The sequence below is a fragment of the Patella vulgata genome, chromosome 5 (genome assembly GCF_932274485.2).
Source record: "Patella vulgata chromosome 5, xgPatVulg1.2, whole genome shotgun sequence".
Lineage (NCBI taxonomy): Eukaryota > Metazoa > Mollusca > Gastropoda > Patellidae > Patella > Patella vulgata.
In genome coordinates, this window is record NC_065883.2 from 8,086,932 (window position 1) to 8,106,524 (window position 19,593).

Here is a 19,593-nt window from a genome sequence, read left to right on the forward strand (position 1 = left end):
AAAACCGGATAAAAATTGTGACCTCTAGAGGGTCCACAAGCTAATGTCACGATTGTTTTCGATACATGCCAATATCGCAAGAATATAAACCTATTTTAAGTTTCGTCAAAATTGGAGAGAGAGAGAGAGAGAGAGAGAGAGAGAGAGAAATGGGGTTTAACGTCCACTCGACACAAACTAGGTCATTTCGGGACTAACATATGGTTTAATTTTATTTACATAATTCGCTTGCGCGTAGGGGTCTATAGCAGTGGGAGGAAACCAGAGGCCCCGGAGAAAACCCTCGAGGTTGGACAGGCAACCCTACTCCTTGTCACGTCAACCGGGGATTCGAAACCACGCCAGTTGACTCAATGACAGACTTTATGATACAGCGCGCGCACGCTAACCATTCAGCCATCCAACACCCCTCGTCAAAATTGGATAAAAATAGTGACCCGTAGAGTTTCCATAACCTTGGTTTTACGCTATTTGCTTATGGGGAGCGGTCATTTTGACGGAATGTGTTGGTCCGATTTTCACGAAATTCAAACTCAACCATCATTATGGTGTAATGGTGGATATATTGAAACGGTTTTTAAATTTGGATAAAAATTGTGACCTTTAGAGATTCCACATGCTAAATACATGATTTTTTGTACACTCGGGGACCATACTCCAGGAAGGTACGGTCCGGTATGCGCGTATATCAAAAGCAACCGAAATCTTAGGGATATAAATATATATCTTAAGTTGCATCAAAACCCGGATAAACATTGTGACCTCTAGAGTGCCCACAAACAAAATGTGAACGGACGAACGCCCACATGAAAAGATTGGGTCTAAAAACAATCAAACATTTTGGACTAACGTAAGGAGTAAACAATCATCTGCAAACTTTCCAAGTAGAAAACTGTGATTAGATACAGTTATTATAGTAAGCCACTTTAGTCAATCGACTACATGTCTATTAAAGACAATTGTTAGTAAGAATCGATAGAGCGCAACCCAACCAGAATAAACCACTTTATCATTCATCACATACTATTGATATAGATAGATTGGATTTTACACATACACGAACAGTAATATACATCTAGGAGGTAATTTAATCGCTTTCACTCGGGTTCGCTCCCCGGTTTGGTCGAGAAAGTTCCTCGGGTATTTCCGGAGTGTTTTTTTCTTATCAGCATTGTAACGTTGATATCGTTGACTAAGAAATAACTGTTATAAATGAAAATATACGACACTAATAGATCAAAGTCATCAGTTTATATACATAATGTGTATTAGTTAGAAATCTGATTAAAACACAGATCCTATTTCGTTTGTTTTTATAGTTCAAAATTTCGTTTTACTTGTCTTTACTACACTAGGATCTGGAAGAGTTGTTATCATTGACGTGTTCTGAATGATGTGAGTGATTAGCCAATGAAACGATCTGTCATGGCGAGCTTTCGGCGTGTTTTTCACGGAACTGTGGGTAATCCACTAGTGACTTCAATGCTGATCGGTTAATCAAATGTCGTACGTCATAGAGTCAAAGGCCGCTCGTATGACCTCTGACGTGACCAATCGCAACAACCGGTCAGATCTTCATGTAGTGCAGGCCATCGAAAGTATAAAAAAACAAAACGAAACGAAATATAGATCTGTATTTTAATCAGATTGTACCAGTTAGTTACAATTGTTAGAGAGAGAGAGAGAGAGAGAGAGAGAGAGAGGTGGGGTTTAACGTCCACTCGACACAAACTAGGTCATTTCGGGACTAACATATGGTTCAATTTTATTTCAATAATTCGCTTGCGCATAGGGGTCTTTAGCAGTGGAGGGAAACCGGAGGACCCGGAGAAAAGAAATTGTTTTTAGTAATCAGGCAGTAGTCATTAAAGCTGAACTCCAATTACAAAACTACAGAAATAATTAAATAACCCCCCCCCCCCCCCAAACAACCGCCACACTTGTTTTCAATTTGTAAAACAAACATCGCGATCGCTTAGAGGTAACATAAACACAGGTAGGCCACGCCCACATCGAGTATTATGACGTGTCAAGCAAAGTGTGCACATCCGGTTAGCTAGTCAACTACCAATTATCTCCTGACTGATTGACGTTTTTTTTACTATCAATCACTACTATCAGCTTACTAAAAATATTATTGCTACACAATTAATTATGTCTGATCAGGTACATAATATTTAACTAATTAGATGAAATAAGCCAAGTATTGGGTAGTATGTGATGATATTGGGGTGATGTATTAGGTGGTATTGGGTAGGTATCATAAAGTCTGTCATTGAGTCGACTGGCGTGGTTTTGAATCCCCGGTTGTACGTGACAAGGAGTAGGGTCGCCTGTCCAACCTCGTGGGTTTTCTCCGGGTCCCCCGGTTTCCTCCCACTGCTAAAGGCCCCTACGCGCAAGCGAATTATTGAAATAAAATTAAAAACCATATGTTAGTCCCGAAATGACCTAGTTTGTGTCGAGTGGACGTTAAACCCCATTTCTCTCTCTCTCTCTCTCTCTCTCTCTCCCTCTATCTCTCTCTCTCTCTCGGTATTGGATTGGGTAGTATTGGGTAAATCGTCCCGCCGTCAGCTCAATACAAAACGGGAACTGCACCATTCTTAAACGACATGCTTTGAACAATAAGATCCGTCCCGAAAGTATTATTTATAAACCTCGGATCGTTCAATGGCGTCTTGGGGGCATTGGAAGTTTATCATATCAGCTATAATTTATACTAACGGTAATAAAGTTTCTAATCTTAACCTTTGCAGTAATGAGGCTGATTTACTCACTAAATGACTGTTACCTCTTCAAGCACGAATATACCAGAGGCCAACGCCATGTTAATTGGAGAGAAAACTTCATTATTGAGGAAGAAACTCGGCTTCTTTGTGGATTGATCGTTTTCGTGGAACTCTTCCGTTAGTTAAGTTACTACGTTTACACGGATGCTAAAACTGGACAATACGAACTAGACTATAGGCTTGATGTTCTATTTTTGTTTCTGATGATATCTCCGATGACGACAGGTTTCGAACATAGGTTATTTGTGTTCCGATATTTATATTTCCCCTCGAGTAATCAACGTCTGATTCTCTTATCGATTATATTACAGACAACGTTTAAAAATGATTGAAATAGGGTTTTCGAGTATGTCGGCGCCGAACATTTCAACGAGACAAACTAAACAATATCAAAGAAGTATATTTATTTTAACTCATAAATAAAAACAATTCCTGTATGTAGATAAGAGAGAGAGATGGGGTTTAACGTCCACTCGACACAAACTAGGTCATTTCGGGACTAACATATAGTTAAATTTTATTTCAACGATTCGCTTTAGCAGTGGTTTTTAGCAGCGCGACCATATTCCTTGTCACGTACAACCTGAGAATCGAAACCACGCCACTTCTTAAACCTAACCCTGGACCTAGCCCCAATGTTTACCCTAGGGAAAGAATTAACGGTCATCGATCAGACATAGTCACCAAAAAAGATAAACCGGTCTCAATTCATTTCAAACAACCAAATCATGACATTTCTTATCTCATTGTCACGCCAATAGAAAGACCAAGAGCGACTTTGAAACTACAGAAGAAATTAAAACGTTTAGGCTAACAAGAGAAAAATTCTGGATTGACAAATTGAAAACAACAGCCCCCCTCCCGCCCCTAGGTTTGAATATTCATACGGCTTGCGCAATAGCCCCCTTTGTAGTTCCATTTAGCGCAACAGCAGCAAGTGCATTCAAAATCATCAGAAAACACTATACAGATCTCCAAGAAAATCACCCGAAAATATTCACACATAAACTTATTGCATATTCTAAAAATAAAAAAAATCTGAACGACATCCTAGTGAACAGTAAATTAAATTAAATAAAACCAGTCTCCACCCTAACCCAAAACAAACCATATATCAAATCCTATCCCTAACCGTTAGTAAATAAAATCAACTAGATATAAGAATCCCTAGCCCTAACCCGGTGATGTGGAACAAACACGATTTTTTAGAAAATCCAATTCGTAGTAGGAAACACACTAATGTGGCTCTCCCCCGAGAGCCTCAAATTTATTCTTTTTTCTTCAGAAACAAAAATACCAGAATACCAGAAGCACCATCCAAGGAAGACCATCAGCGCCACCAACACCAAAACACAGTGAAAGCACCTTTGTATAAACATGTAAATCTAATGTATTGTATGTATTTTTAATAAAACTAGAAAATATCACGAACTAATTTTTCATCATCCTAGGTCAGTTCTTATGTGGAGACTTGACCTCTTCCCCAAATTCTTAAAAGTAACCTAGAATCACGCAAACAATCACGTGCCCTAACCTTGTTGACAAGGGGGTTGGATGGCTGAATGGTTACCGTGTGCGCGCTGTATCATAAAGTCTGTCATTGAGTCGACTCGCGTGGTTTCGAATCCCCGGTTGTACGTGACAAGGAGTAGGGTCGCCTCTCCAAGCTAGTGGGTTTTCTCCGGTTTCCTCCCACTGCTAAAGACCCCTATGCGCAAGCGAATTATTGAAATAAAATTAAACCATATGTTAGTCCCGAAATGACCTAGTTTGTGTCGAGTGGACGTTAAACCCCATTTCTCTCTCTCCTTGTTGACAAAAATTGAGCTGGCCTTAACAAATAGATTTAACCGAATAGCACTTGGGACCCAGTTAGAACTTCTTACGATATACTTCCAGTTGAGCAAAATAATGATATATACGTGACAAATTGGCACTCGACCAAAATGTGTTTAACTGCCAGGGGAACTTGGCAGTGTTCACATTCTGGTTGAGGTCCTCGCTTTAAGATGAAAATATGAGTTAGAAAAGTATGACCAATGCAAGAGCGGCACAAAACAACCGTATCCCACCTATTGGAGCTTTATTAGGTTTAGCCAGACTCCTCAGAGAGGCTAAATGTTATGAAACTTGTTGTTTTTGTGCCAGATTCAGAGACCATTTCTAGGGTTTATATATGAACTGATTGATTGCTAATTCCAGTTCTCAAGTGCTGGTTGATTCCTGTGGTGGTACTGAACAACTCCAAAGCTGTTTTAGGTGGTACAGATTTCAGCTAATCTAGCCTAGCTGTGGACTGGAAATTAGATAACTCTTGTCAGGAATACTCTACCACTACAAATGTCTGACAATTACATAGCTCTGTCAGGGGTAACCCACCACTAGAAATGTCTGTTAGAGTGTTTTTGTAACACCTGAAGATGTACGGTACACTGCTGTACGATTTTCATGTGGTACACTTTTGAGCTAATCTAGCCTAGTTGGGGTGCATGACATTTTGGGCGTGGAATACCACACCCACCACCGGAAACCCGGCAGACTTACATTCTGATTATACCAGATATACATGCATTGATAACATATAGGAAAAAATTGGTACACTTTTCAGCTATGTTTCCCCCCTTGGGCTCCCGGTCTACTAACACTTTCGCGTGTAATAGACGCCCACTTTAAAGTATCGAAGAGCGTAACTTTGTTTTAAGTTCCTACCCCCTGTCATTTACCGCGATATCCTCTGTGGAAGCGGACGGTAATTAACGCATTTCACATTAGAGTAAAAGAGACATACTGCAGCTGAAATGTTTTTGGGACTTTTATGGGCTTTAAAAATATCCGACACCATAAAAACTTTACAGTGAAATGTAGACGACACAATGGATACAAATCACAATTAAGACATCTGGACATATTTTATATTTTGGTATATGTCTAGATTCCCTCCCTTTAAGCTAAATTTACCCGTCTACGATTTCTTTGGTAAATCTGCATTGGCAATAAAAACTGCATCGTGTGGATAAAAATATTTGAGGAAGAGAGGCCCTCCCAATCCCCCGCCCTCACGAATAGAGGAAGATGAGGTGTGGTTTAAACACAATAGAACCAAACCGATGATGACGGGTGTTTAAGATTACAGTGCGTGCCACAAAGGAAATGAAATGAAATGAAATGGGGTTTAACGTCCTACTGTTCTGCTCCTAACCTGGGCTAATGAAGACGGGTAGACGCCATACAGTGTGCTATGAGGGAAATTTTGCCTCGAATTCCAACTGCCAAGGGATCTTTTACGTGCACGCCAATGTGTACACGGGACCTCAATGTGTACACGGGACCTCGGTTTTTCGTCCCATCCGAACGACTAGACAGCTGTCCTTGTCAGGCCCTCCATCCTGCATCACTGACAAGGGGAAACCACGCCGGAAAATCTGAATGGACTTTCTCGGCCAGTGCAGGGATCGAACACTCGACCTCCAGGCTAGCGAGCCAGCATCTTACCCACTCAGCCACGTGATCCCCATGCCACAAAGGCTTATGACAGTTTCAGAAATATTATACACCCTGACTGGAGGCCCCTTAATCTTAAGACGCTAGGCTTCAGACTACCCAGCCCATAGTTATATCCTCCCCATCACAAAACCTTTGCCCGAATAAAGTCAGTCTGATTTGAATAAAATAAAATATGACATAGACAATGTTATTTGTTCGCACGAAGTCGTCTAATTGTCGGAACAATAATACTATCAGGCCATTGTCATAGCAAATGAACATACTTTCTTAGATGAATCTAATTGTAGAAAAGAACATTTAGAATGAGCTGGTGTATCTTCTGTGACAGTCACGTACATCTCGAATTTCACCAAGTTACTTTCATGTTCGTTGATTAAAAAAGCAAAACAAGCGTTGTGCCAATTCCGATCCATGTGAAATAATATTAGGACATTTTGCTTTACAATTCATCAATTGCTTAAAGAAACATTAACACTCTTGCTGGCTTGACAGCTCCAGAAAATAAAAAATAGCCTTATTCTAAGTACTAGATGTGTTAGTGTCTTACCTGTAGTGTAAATTATCCATTACATCCTATTTTACTTGTGCAGAGGGTTCGAAAATACGTCAGGCTTTTCAAATCATTTAGTTTAAATTAGGTGTGTTAAGATGAAATTTGTATCATCAATTAATTGGAATATTGTAAAAAAAGTACAATTTGTTGGCCAGAATAAAGATTGGGACATATTATTCAGTTACAACAAGAGTGGTATTGAGCCTTTAAACATACATTATGCAAGAGCTAATTCTGCCTATTGCAGGTATTTTTTAAGCCTGAAATGTTATCTAAATTATTAATTAGACATTAATTAACTTATTCAAACCATAATCAACTCTCGATGGCATCGCTAGCCTGCGATGTTAACTGGATTAGAATCCAAACTGCTGCTCAACGCTCATTGATAATTAATCGAGACTATGTTTTTTTTATCGTACCGACTTTAGTAATGATGATCGAGGCTAGGCCCAAAATTCAATCGCTAAATTCTCGGTTCAGAGTGGATCAATTTGACTGAAATTTTCAGCAAATCCTCTTTACATTATCTAGTTTTTAGCTATTATAGTGAGTACTGTCAGCTCTTTATCTAATCTCCCAAAATGTATCTTGAAGTTTCTTCTTTATGCATCCATTTGAATATACAATAATTAGATTTTGATACAGCCCAACGAAAGGCGCTCGAAAGCATTCTGGTACGCGATTCGTGTGCCAATTTTAAAAATTTCATTTTGTCTTAAATATTGGATATCAGAAGTCCATTGTTTCACGGTAAGATCACAACATCAATGTTGATTTATATTGACAAATAATTCGTGTTTCAATGTCGAAGACTGCGCCTCCTTTAAAAGACCTACCTACCAGGGCAATTTGGTAGGCTGGACTTATTATGTTTTAATAAAGGTGCGAAATCCTAAGCAACCCAAACAATGGTCATACATCAAATAATGCATTATTTATGGATAACAATTACTAATTTACTAATACTATCTTTTATTTCACAGCGACGTTTCAACAAGATTCTACAAGTCGTTATCAATCATATAACACAAATAAAAAAAATGAAAAGAAATATTGATATATATATATATATATATATATATATATATATATATACAAGGAGCAGTGCGAACCCACCAAATAGTTTGAAACAACCCTTCGCCTATAGCAGTGGTTCTCTACCAGTGTGCCGCGGCACACATGGGTGCCGCAAAATCTTTTTAATTTTGAACAGCACACGAAGAAAATGCGAAAAACTACATGATCCAAATTAATTATTCACTGGTGTCTACTGTAAGTTCATAGCTGTGTTTTTCTTTATTCAGTTTGAGTCACTTTATGTGTCTATGACTAGTCTCTGTCTACGGTTGTATGCCGTCTATGACTTGCCATGTTTTTATTTTGCAAAATTCAAATAGTTTTCATATATATTTAGCCAGGTGTGCCGCTATGTTTTCAAGTGTTCCAAGGTGTGCCGTTGCCAAAAAAAGGTTGAGAACCACCGGCCTATAGAGATAGATGCGTGTATTAAAGGGGAGATAACACCATTATTCGGTTACATGTTTATGGGCTCAGACCGGTAATTCTCCGCTCAACTGTCTTAAAATCATGACTATATTGACCAAAACCTGTCAGTAAATATACATTCAGACAAATATGTTAACAACAAATGCCATGAAAAACAGTCCAATACCTAACAAGTTTATACCCCCCCCCCCCCACGTCAGCTGGGGTCGTATAGTTAATACCCCAACCTCGTGGGTTTTTTCCCGGTCCTCCGGTTTCCTCCCACTGCTAAAGACCCCTACGCGCAAGCGAATTATGTAAATAAAATTAAACCATATGTTAGTCCCGAAATGACCTAGCTTGTGTCGAGTGGACGTTAAAACCCCATTTCTCTCTTTCTTTTTTTGTTGACGAAAAGTGTTTAAAGATACTTTCCCAGAAAAGTATTTATCGGGTGGTTCTTTCCAATAAAAGTATGTCAAATTTGGTATATATGGAAAGTATAGACACCCAATCTTACTAGAAAAATACTGGATTACCCGAATAACGCCCATGGGGCAAGCACTGAGCAAAATTGTCAGGGTATCACTAACTGGCAACCCGACTGTTATCTACTAGCTTATTGTGTGTCAGTTAGGCGGTTAGGCGGTTTTGGGAACATTGAGATGTGTCAACGAACAAAAGACTCTGCAAATAAACAACGGAAAAAGAAGTTGACAGAAAATAATTAAGAATTTACTGAGGCCTCAATATGTATGGTAAATGTACAGTAAGTAATGATAAATATATTCTGAAAATTGGACCCTCCCACAATGAAGCTAAGTTGACAGACGTTGCGTCTAACAAAATCTTACTTATAGATCATCAAATCACACATTTTGTCATCGGGAATGTATCTTTAAATGTCCATTTTATGCCAGGTTTTAGCGAATATTCATGATTTTGGGGTGGACATGAAACAAGCATCAATTATTAGGCAATTCGCACACGAAAGTGACTCGTACGGATAGATATGAAAGTTATTTCCCCCTGAACAAGAAGCAGACTATAGTGATTGAATGAGCAGGTAGACTACACTCGTACACAAAACGTATGCTTCAATACTGCCATTTTAGGGTTAGAATTACCGGTATCAAACGAAATAGCTCTATTTAACGTCTGCTTCCACCGAGGAGATATCGCAGACAAGACTACTGTACTTTCTTATCACTCGGCAAACCTCGGCAGCTTCCGTTACTCTACATCCTCGGCTGTATGACGGTAAGTGATATGTACCTACGCCTATACAATTGCCATGTGGCACCGGTTTACATATTAGGAAAACTTGCCGCTTTTAAAAGGAAGTTATCAAAATTGCGTCGTTCGAAGCGGGTGTAGAATTTTCAGTGCAAAGTTGTCCTTTTTTGAAAAAAATCGGATAAACTTGAAAGAAAAACAGCTTCAGACTTTGAAATATTTGTATGATAAAAACATTCTTCAAAGGCGTCGTCATGGGCAACGCCACTTGTAATCCGGGAACTTGAAAGTAGTTCCAATGGCGGACTTCGGCATACAGCCGAGGCTAGATGTAGGGTACTGGAATCTGCTAAGGTTTGCCGAGTGCTTTCTTATGATATTTAAAAATAACTAGTGGTCTTACTCCACCTTTCACGATAGAGTTGTCTCCCTTGAACTGCTGCTAAATCACAGTGATACTAGTGTTAAAATGAAATTCGGTTTAACGTCCGACCGTTCTACTCCATGCGGGATAATGAAAACGGTCTTACACAATGAAATGCAATGAGGGAAATATTGCCCGCCCAGAGGCACAACGATCTACTCTTATTTCGTCACATTCAAACGGGAGGTCCTCCGCCCTGCAGCCCAGAATATCTTGTTAACAATTCACGCATAACTTCGCTCTGAATACAGTAATTTCAATAAATGTTCAATATATTCATATTTCATTATATGTTTTTGAGCTATTATAGCAAGAACGATCAGCTCTTTATCTCAATCTTACGCATAAGGCATCTTTAACATTAGCATAAAATTTATGAGCTTCTCTTACTAAACGTTCGTGTCACGATATCGGTAGAACGAGTTAGTCACCAGACTAAAGTTACAGAGAGAGAGAGAGAGAGAGAGAGAGAGAGGAGGGGAGAGTTTAACGTCAGCTCGACACAAACTAGGTCATTTCGGGACTAACATATCTTTCTACTTTACTTCAATAATTCGCTTGCGCGTAGAGGTCTTTAGCAGTGGGAGGAAACCGCTGGTACCGAAAAAAAACCACGAGGTTGGACAGGCTACCCTACTCCTCGTCATGTACAACCGGGGAATCAATGACAGACCTCATGATGCAACGCACACGCGCAAACCATTCGCCCCCCACCTCCACTCCACCTCACCTCCGACCCCTAAAATATAGAAACATTTATAAAAGCTTACCATTAAAACAATTATATAAATACAGAGTATGATAGAACACGTATTAACAATAATTCTATAATATATATCGTTACATTAACTCAGATGGTATTAACTTAGTCAATTAAACACAATTATATATTTCTACGTATCTATAACAGAACTACGATCACGCTGCTACTTTCGATACTACTACTGTTACTGCTACTACTACTACTACTGCTACTACTACAACTACAACTACCACTACCACTACTACTACTACCACTACTACTACTACTATTACAACTACTACTACTACTACCACCACTACTACTACTACTGCTACTGCTACTACTACTACTGCCAAGACTACTCCTACTCCTAGTGCTACTACTACTGGTACTACTACTGGTACTACTACCATTACTACTACTACTACAACTACAACTACTACTACTACTACTACTACTACTACTACTGCTGCTGCTACTGCTACTGCTACTACTACTACTACTACTACTACTACTACTACTTACTTCGAACTACTACTACTACTAATACTTCTACTACTACCACCACTACTACTACTACTGCTACTGCTACTACTACTACTGCCAAGACTACTCCTACTCCTAGTGCTACTACTACTGGTACTACTACTACTACTACTACTACTACTACTACTACTACAACTACTACTACCACTATTACTACTACTACTACTACTACTACTTACTTCGAACTACTACTACTGCTACTACTGCTACTGCTGCTGCTAATACTACTACTACTACTACTACTACTACTACTACTACTACTACTACTACTTTTTTTCTTTTTAATATAATGTAGTTTATTTGCAAATACATACATATAAGTATATGCGTATAATAGAAACGGGTTCAGAACAAATTGAACAATTTACGAATCTTCTCCCAGTATAATCTAAAATATTTACAATTGCCACTGAAATTTAATTTAATACATAGTTATATACATATATATATACATGCTACCTTAGGATAATAAATAAGTCCATTTCGTTACATGCTCAATGAGTATTAACAGTGATAAACCACTGGAGAATTACAATAATAGCTACAGATTACATGTTAATCTTTTCGTTTCTTTAATGTAATTCTGTACGGTGAGACAAATATGGATATTAAAAGATTTAGGAAATAGAGTAGAACCATCTAAATAAATTTTATGCAACTCAGGTCGTGGTAGATGGCCTATAAAGCCAAGTTTATCAAGTAAGTGATGGCGTTGTAACACATATTTTGAGCAATCAAAGAAGTAGTGAAATGAATTTTCAATGCTTATATTATCGCATTTACAGTATGGATTTTGAACGATGTTTGATTTATTAAGATCATAATTTAGACCACTACAGGTATGACGTATACTACTACTACTACTACTACTACTACTAGTACTACTACTGGTACTACTACTACTAGTAGTACTACTACTGGTACTAGTACTACTACTGCAGCTACTACTACTACTGCCACTACTATTAAGACTACTACTACTACTACTACTGTTAAGACTACTACTACTGCTACTACTATTACCACTACTATTACTACTACTGTTAAGACGTCTACTACTACTACTGCTACTAACAGCTACTAGTTACTATAAGCAAAATTGCTCTGGGACAACTGTTGCTCGGACTCCAACGGCCAAGGCATCTTTTAAATGAAAGCCAACGGGCAGCCGCGGTTGTTCGTGCCACCCGAAATACAAGACAGCTTCCCGTGCACCACTGACAAAGGGAAACCCTGGACCTCCTGGCTAGTAAGCCGGTGCCCTTTTCTATCAGTCACCGTGGTTCCCGTCCCGTAGCGCGTATGTCACATTGTCTGTCGATCCGTAACCTTCCGATTCATACAGCAAAGTCAAAGATATTTTGGCGAACAAGGTCATACGTACGGGTGAAATTCACGTTGCAAAACAACTAATCAAAGTGAATTCAATGGACGACACGCGTCTCCATCTTTTAGTCATCTGCATTGTGAAGTTGACGAGATGAGAGGAGGGGTGATGACCACACGCAAAACCTTGACAGCATATCAAGCGAAAGAAATTGGGTTGTGACTTCTAAAACTATAAGTAATCAAGCCGATATCAAATACCGATAAAGACGACAATGAAATCAAGTCTGTTCATTTCGCCGACCGATTCTCCGAGGACTGAATTTCTGAATTTCTTTGCAAATGGCGGGTCGTTAACCGCAAGAGTTGCCAGGGTAATAATATACCATTTCTGAATTAATCGTCCAGCAATTTGTATCAAATCGAACGTCTCTATTCTAAGAGTACAATAAGGAGGGTTTGAAGGACTATAGTTTGCAGAGCGCGGTCAGAATGGTCGGCGTCTGCGTAGATAGTTAGGTCGTCTGACTCAGACCAAGCAGACGACAATCTCGATAGATCACCGTAATTTGCAATTTAACACAATTGCGTGTTTATTGACGGGTGATTAAGACCAAATTCGGATCTTATCATATTGGCAACAAATCCTAATTTGTGTGGTCAACATTTCTTAGAATTAATCTTAGGAGGATTGTTGAGTCAGCGATCCGCCGTTCCATCACTATTAACCAAGTGTGTTCATTCCTTATTAACTGCCATTTAAGATAAGGGTAAAATGAACTATTCATAAAACCTGGTTATTTGCCGGCTTTCACGTCTCGAGGTAGATAAGGGGGTGTTAATGCAGGATTTATCGCTTGGTAGTCCGTCTTGATTAAGGCATTAGTTGTTGAGGACGAACTGAAAATCTTACTAGCGTATAATTCGTCTTGTTTTCCCCACTTTCTGATAACCGAATGAAATCGATATTAAATAGAATAAGACAAACTACTATTCTAGTAACAGGTAGGCCTGTCAAGTTTACGCCATTTGGGCCTTTTTATTTATCCCCCAGTTTTCAGAGAGAGAGAGAGAGAGTTTTCAGAGAGTCAGAGAAAGAGAAAGAGAGAGAGAGAGAAATAGAGTTTAAGATCCACTCAACAAGTCAGCGAATAGCCAACGTCATTGAAAACCCACCTTTGGACAGAGAGAGAGAGAGAGACAGAGATGAGGTTTAACGTCCACTCAACACGTCAACGAATAGCTAACGTCATTAAAAGACAGGCGACAGGCGATCCTACTTCTTGTTACGTACAAGCAGGTGGAGCCCCATGAATTTGTACAGACGACCCTTCCCCTTGTCACATACAAACTGGGGGAATCGCAACAGCGCCACTTGACTCAATGTCATACCGTATGGTCTAAAACGCACGCGTTAAGACATTCGTTTACTTCCAAACCACTAGTAGTAGTAGTAGAAGTGATAGTAGTATTGATAGTAGTAGTAGTAGTAGTAGTATAGTAGTTAGTAGTAGTAGTCGTAATTAGTAGTAGTAGTAGTAGTAGTAGTAGTAGTTAGTAGCAGTAATAGCTGTAGTAGTAGTAGTAGTAGTAGTTAGTAGTAGTAGTAGTTAGTAGCAGTAGTAGCTGCAGTAATAGTAGTAGTAGTACTTAGTAGCAGTAATAGCAGTAGTAGTAGTAGTAGTAGTAGTAGTAGTAGTAGTAGTAGTAGTAGTAGTAGTAGTAGTAGTACCAGTAGTAGTAGAAGTAGTAGTAGTAGTAGTAGTAATAGCTGTAGTAGTAGTAGTAGTAGTAGTAGTTAGTAGTAAGTAGTAGGTAGTAGTACTGGTACCAGTAGTAGTAGCACTAGTAGTAGTAGCAGTAGTAGTAGTAGTAGTAGTAGGCGCAGTCGTAGTAGTTAGTAGCAGTAGCAGTAGTTATAAAGGGTAAGTATTGCCTACTTCGTGCACACCATCCGCTATTTCTTTAACCACGTATAGTCTGGTCTATGCAACACGATGTATATAAATCAGAGCTTTAATGGTGATCTTTCTGTATTCCTTTAAACTTTCTTATTGCTTCTAGCATTCCTTGAGGCATTAGGCAGGTACTTAAATACAAATTTACGAGAAAATTAACGCGTACGTTTTAGAATTTCGAAACTTTCCTACAGATTACAAGAGATGATTTGAGGATAATTTGGAAGACCTTAATTTGTATTGAATTATAAGATTCCATTTAAAATTCTCGATAATAATGGTGAACTGGTGAGTTAGAAAGATTTGTGGAGCTGATATTGGAATGAAATGTCTTGTTTATGGACAACAATAAGATTAAACAGCCTCAGTTAGAGTTTTATTTCAACAAGATAAGTTTAACAGCTTCATCGATTGTCAGCACAACTCGCATCATTAAGTCATAATTCACGGAAAAATGAATTAACGCAACAGATATGTAAAGAGAACGACATTGTGATTTCATCGCCCTATTGTCATTTACACAGAGTTAATGCGATTGAAGGGTGATTCTTAAGCTGAGAGATATGTATATAGTGATACGATCATTCAGTTTGGGGGGTTGTCTTTGTGTTCCAGTTTTAGCGAAAGGTTTACATTCGATTGAAGATAGTATCGGAAACATTACAGAGGATACAGACCGCCATTACAGAGGACATCGACCGCCATCACACAGGACACAGACCACTATTAAACAGGACACAGACCGCCATTACACAGGAAAAAGACCGGCATTACACAGGACACAAACCGCCATTACACAGGACACAGACCACTATTACTTCCCCCTCGAGTTTCTACCATCTATAGTCTTTCGCTATCTTTTCTGTTCACGTTTTGGTTTAGAATCGAATTTTGAATTTTCATGTTATGTCAGATTTGGTGTTATGTCGTGTTTTTGAGGCGGAAGTTAAATGGTTGCCTGTGTTGAAATGTAGGGCGGATAATTACACGTGTCTCTATACTACTTTCAGTTTGTATCTCAAGATTTTCATATTGAATCTCATACATGGTGAAATGGGGTTTAACGTCCTACTGTTCTGCTCCGAACTGGGCTAATGAAGACGGGCATACGCCAAAGAGTGTGCTATGAGGGAAATTTTGCCCGGACACTACGGCCTAATCGTATATCGAATTCCAACTGTCAATGGATCTTTTACGTGCACGCCAATGTGTACACAGGAGCTCGGTCTTTCTTACCATCCGAACGACTAGACAGCTGCCCTTGTCAGGCCCTCCGTTCTGCATCACTGACAAAGGGGAACCACGCCGGAAAATCTGGATGAACTTTCTCGGCCAATGCAGGGATCGAACACCCGACCTCTAGGCTAGCGAGCCAGCGTCTTACCCACTTAGTTACCGTGATCCCCCCCAAAAAGTTTTATAAAATACTAATCATCAGATTCTTCCATTAATGAAGACTTTTCCCTTTTTATCCGTGCGAAACACGATGAGTGGAGCTTATTGTGACGGTGACTAACATCGTTTCAAAATAAAATAAAACTGCTTTATATTGTCAAAATCTGTTAGCCATGCTCTAACGGTAAATAGTGTATGTGTTAATTTCCGGTTTGAAAGCGGTTTTATAACTGAATTAAATATGATACGTTACCAAAATGGATGCCATTTCAAGCATCAGACAATCTGATTAAAACACAGATCTTATTTCGTTTCGTTTTTTATAGTTTAAAATTTCGTTTTATTTGTCTTTACTGCACTAGGAACTGGAAGAGTTGTTATATAAGGCGCATTCTGGATAATGTGAGGGATTAGCCAATGAAACTGTGCACGGTGAGGTGCACGGAACTGTGGGTAACCCACTAGAAACATCAGCGCTGATGTCTGACGTCATAGGGCCAAAGGCTGCTCATATGACCTCTTACGCAACCTTCCACTACAACCGGTCAGATCGTCATATAATGGAGGCCATCAAACGTATAAAAATCCGAAACGAAATATACATCTGTATTTTAAACAGATTGAGGATCAGAATTACTGCAATTGTGCAGAAAAACAAGCATGGTCTGATTTACTGTGCGGATCCCCACTGCCTCGCATTCCCCCCCCCCCCACCCTCCAAGATTCCTAACTAGTCAGTATTCAATACTAAAGAGTAATTATTGGTCTCAGTAGCTGGACTGGTCAGTTGACTAACCGAATGTGACAGCAAGAAAACGCCATGATATTGATCTCGGTTGAACGATTGATTTCTCTTCTCGTCTTTCACGTGACATCGTGTAAACTTTGTTAATCCGTGTCTAGACGAGGTAATCAGATTGATTGTGTAATTAAGATACAGAGAGAGAGAGAGAGAGAGAGAGAGAGGGGGGGGAGAGGGAGAGGGGCCTTTAACTGTGGGGGGACACGAAGAAAACCCTTCTCCTTTTCATCTAATGATCTGAAGCGCATGCATTATGCCACTCGAAAAGTAGGACGTTAAACCCCATTTAATTTTACTTATACGTAAGAAAGAGAGAGAGAGAGAGAGAGAGAGAGAGGGGGGGGGGGAGAGAGAGGGGCCTTTAACTGTGGGGGGACACGAAGAAAACCCTTCTCCTTTTCATCTAATGATCTGAAGCGCATGCATTATGCCACTCGAAAAGTAGGACGTTAAACCCCATTTAATTTTACTTATACGTAAGAGAGAGAGAGAGAGAGAGAGAGAGAGAGAGAGAGAGAGAGAGAGAAAGAGAGAGGTTTAACGTCCACTCGACACAAACTAGGTCATTTCGGGACTAACATATGGTTTAATTTTATTTCAATAATTCGCGTGCGCGTAGGGATCTTTAGCAGTGGGAGGAAACTGGCGGACCTGGAGAAAACCCACGAAGTTGGAGAGGCGACCCTACTCCTTGTCACGTACAATCGGAGATTCGAAACCACGCCAGCTGACTCAATGACAGACATTATGATACAGCGTGCACACGCTAACGATTCAGTCCCCTATCTATCATACTAAACTACGCGATCTGTCTACAGTTAGCTGCGCCTGAGAATAGACACTAAGTTAGTTGACTTACATTTCATGTCCTGAATCGACGATTTTAGTCGATAACACTAAGTATATTTCGAGAATTTTGAGAAGTATACATTCTGCTTCTATTTAATAAAATTGAAAAGGTATAATTAGTCTTTTTGTGTATAACAGATGTGAACGAGAGTAGGACGGCATTACAAAACAGTATTCTAATTGTTGGATATGGCGGCCATTTAGGACAGAGATCTATTCTCGAAGTGTGAAGTAGACGAATCACTGTCTGCGGAATGTTTATCTATCTGTACCCGGCGTTATAATGAGGGGGGGGGGGGGGTGAGGGGGTGAGACGGGGATTCTCCGGGTTCCTCCCACAGGAAATAAAACGTCTTACCTTTCTGCACCAACTGGGCTAATGAAGACGGTATGCTATACAGAGTGCTGTATGACAAGTTTTGTCAGGACATCCCACACTAAAATACAGGATGGAGTGGAAATGAAATGAAATGAAACGGGGTTTTAACGTCCTACTGTTCTGCTAGGACTTGGTTAATGAAAACGGGCATACGCCATACAGTGTGCTATGAGGTAAGTTTTGCCCGGGCAGCGGCACTATGGCCTACTCATATCGAATTCCAACTGCCAAGGGATATCTTACGTGCACGTCAAAGTATACACGGGACCTCGGTTTTTCGTCCCATTCGAACGACTAGATAGCTGTCCTTGTCAGGCCCTTCTTCCTGGGAAACCACGTCGGAAAATCCCGATCAACTTTTTCGGCCAATGCAGGGATTGAACACCTGACCTCCAGGATAGCGAGCCAGCGTCTTACGCGGACGTCAAATCTTCAACTAACAACAACAACCCACCCAACCTCTGAGCTCAGTAAATTTTTTTTGTTTTTTTATAAAAAAACCCCCAAAAAACAAACAATATTTAAATTTAAGAGTTTATTGTATTCTTTTTACAATAACGAAATAAATAAAATATAAGCAATAAATCGAGCCCCGGCTCTCATAGTAAAAAAAATGTTTCCGTTTCTCTTTGGATCAGAACATTTGTTAGAGAAATAAGTAACTTAAATACAGTCGTTATAGTATATACATAAACACATGGTATAAACAAAAAACATAAAAAAACATATTACATTAGGCCAAACCAATTCTATGTTCTGTTCGTCGAGGTCTAGACATGTTATAAACAAAGAAAAACATAAAAAAAAAACATATTACATTAGGCCAAACCAATTATTTTTTCTGTTCTTCGGGATTTTATTAAATAAATTGACTTTGAATCACATGACAGATATACAGGTCACAATTCTATGGAATACAACAATTACTGCGTATTACTGAGCGACGTTTCGACTATACTGTAAAAAATATCCATTTTTTATGTGGCCGAATTCCGTAATTTAACACTTTTTTTCTGTTAATCGATGGATTTTTTGGCGAAATTGTGTTAATAGTGTGAATTATTTCTTCAAATTACGTGTTTTATGTATTTCTGTGGAATATTCAGTATTAAACAGGAAATTTCCGTGAAATTTAGGGATAAAATGTTTTATTCCCTTCTATAATGGACTTAATTCTGTTATTTTACGGAATAAACGGTAGAATGACAAGGAAGTTCCTTGAAATTTAGGGATAAAATGTTTTATTCCGTTCTGTAATGGACTTAAGTCTGTTATTTTACGGGATAAACGGTGCAACGATAAGTAATCGTATACATATATAATCATTCCGAATAATCATCATGTTATAGTATTCATTTCAATTTATTAACCATAATATGAAGAATCATATTTTGTAAAGTTTGGTATATTAATTGTCATGTATATCTAGTTTCCATTATTTATAAGATCTATAAAGTGTATTGTTATTCATCATACGGAAATCAGATTGTAAGTATTTTCAGAAATATATAAAAATATGTTTTAATGCTGCGTGCATTAAGTTTGTAATATCTGGTGATCAAGCATGCTTAGATCCGGATAGTACAACCCGTTGGCCAG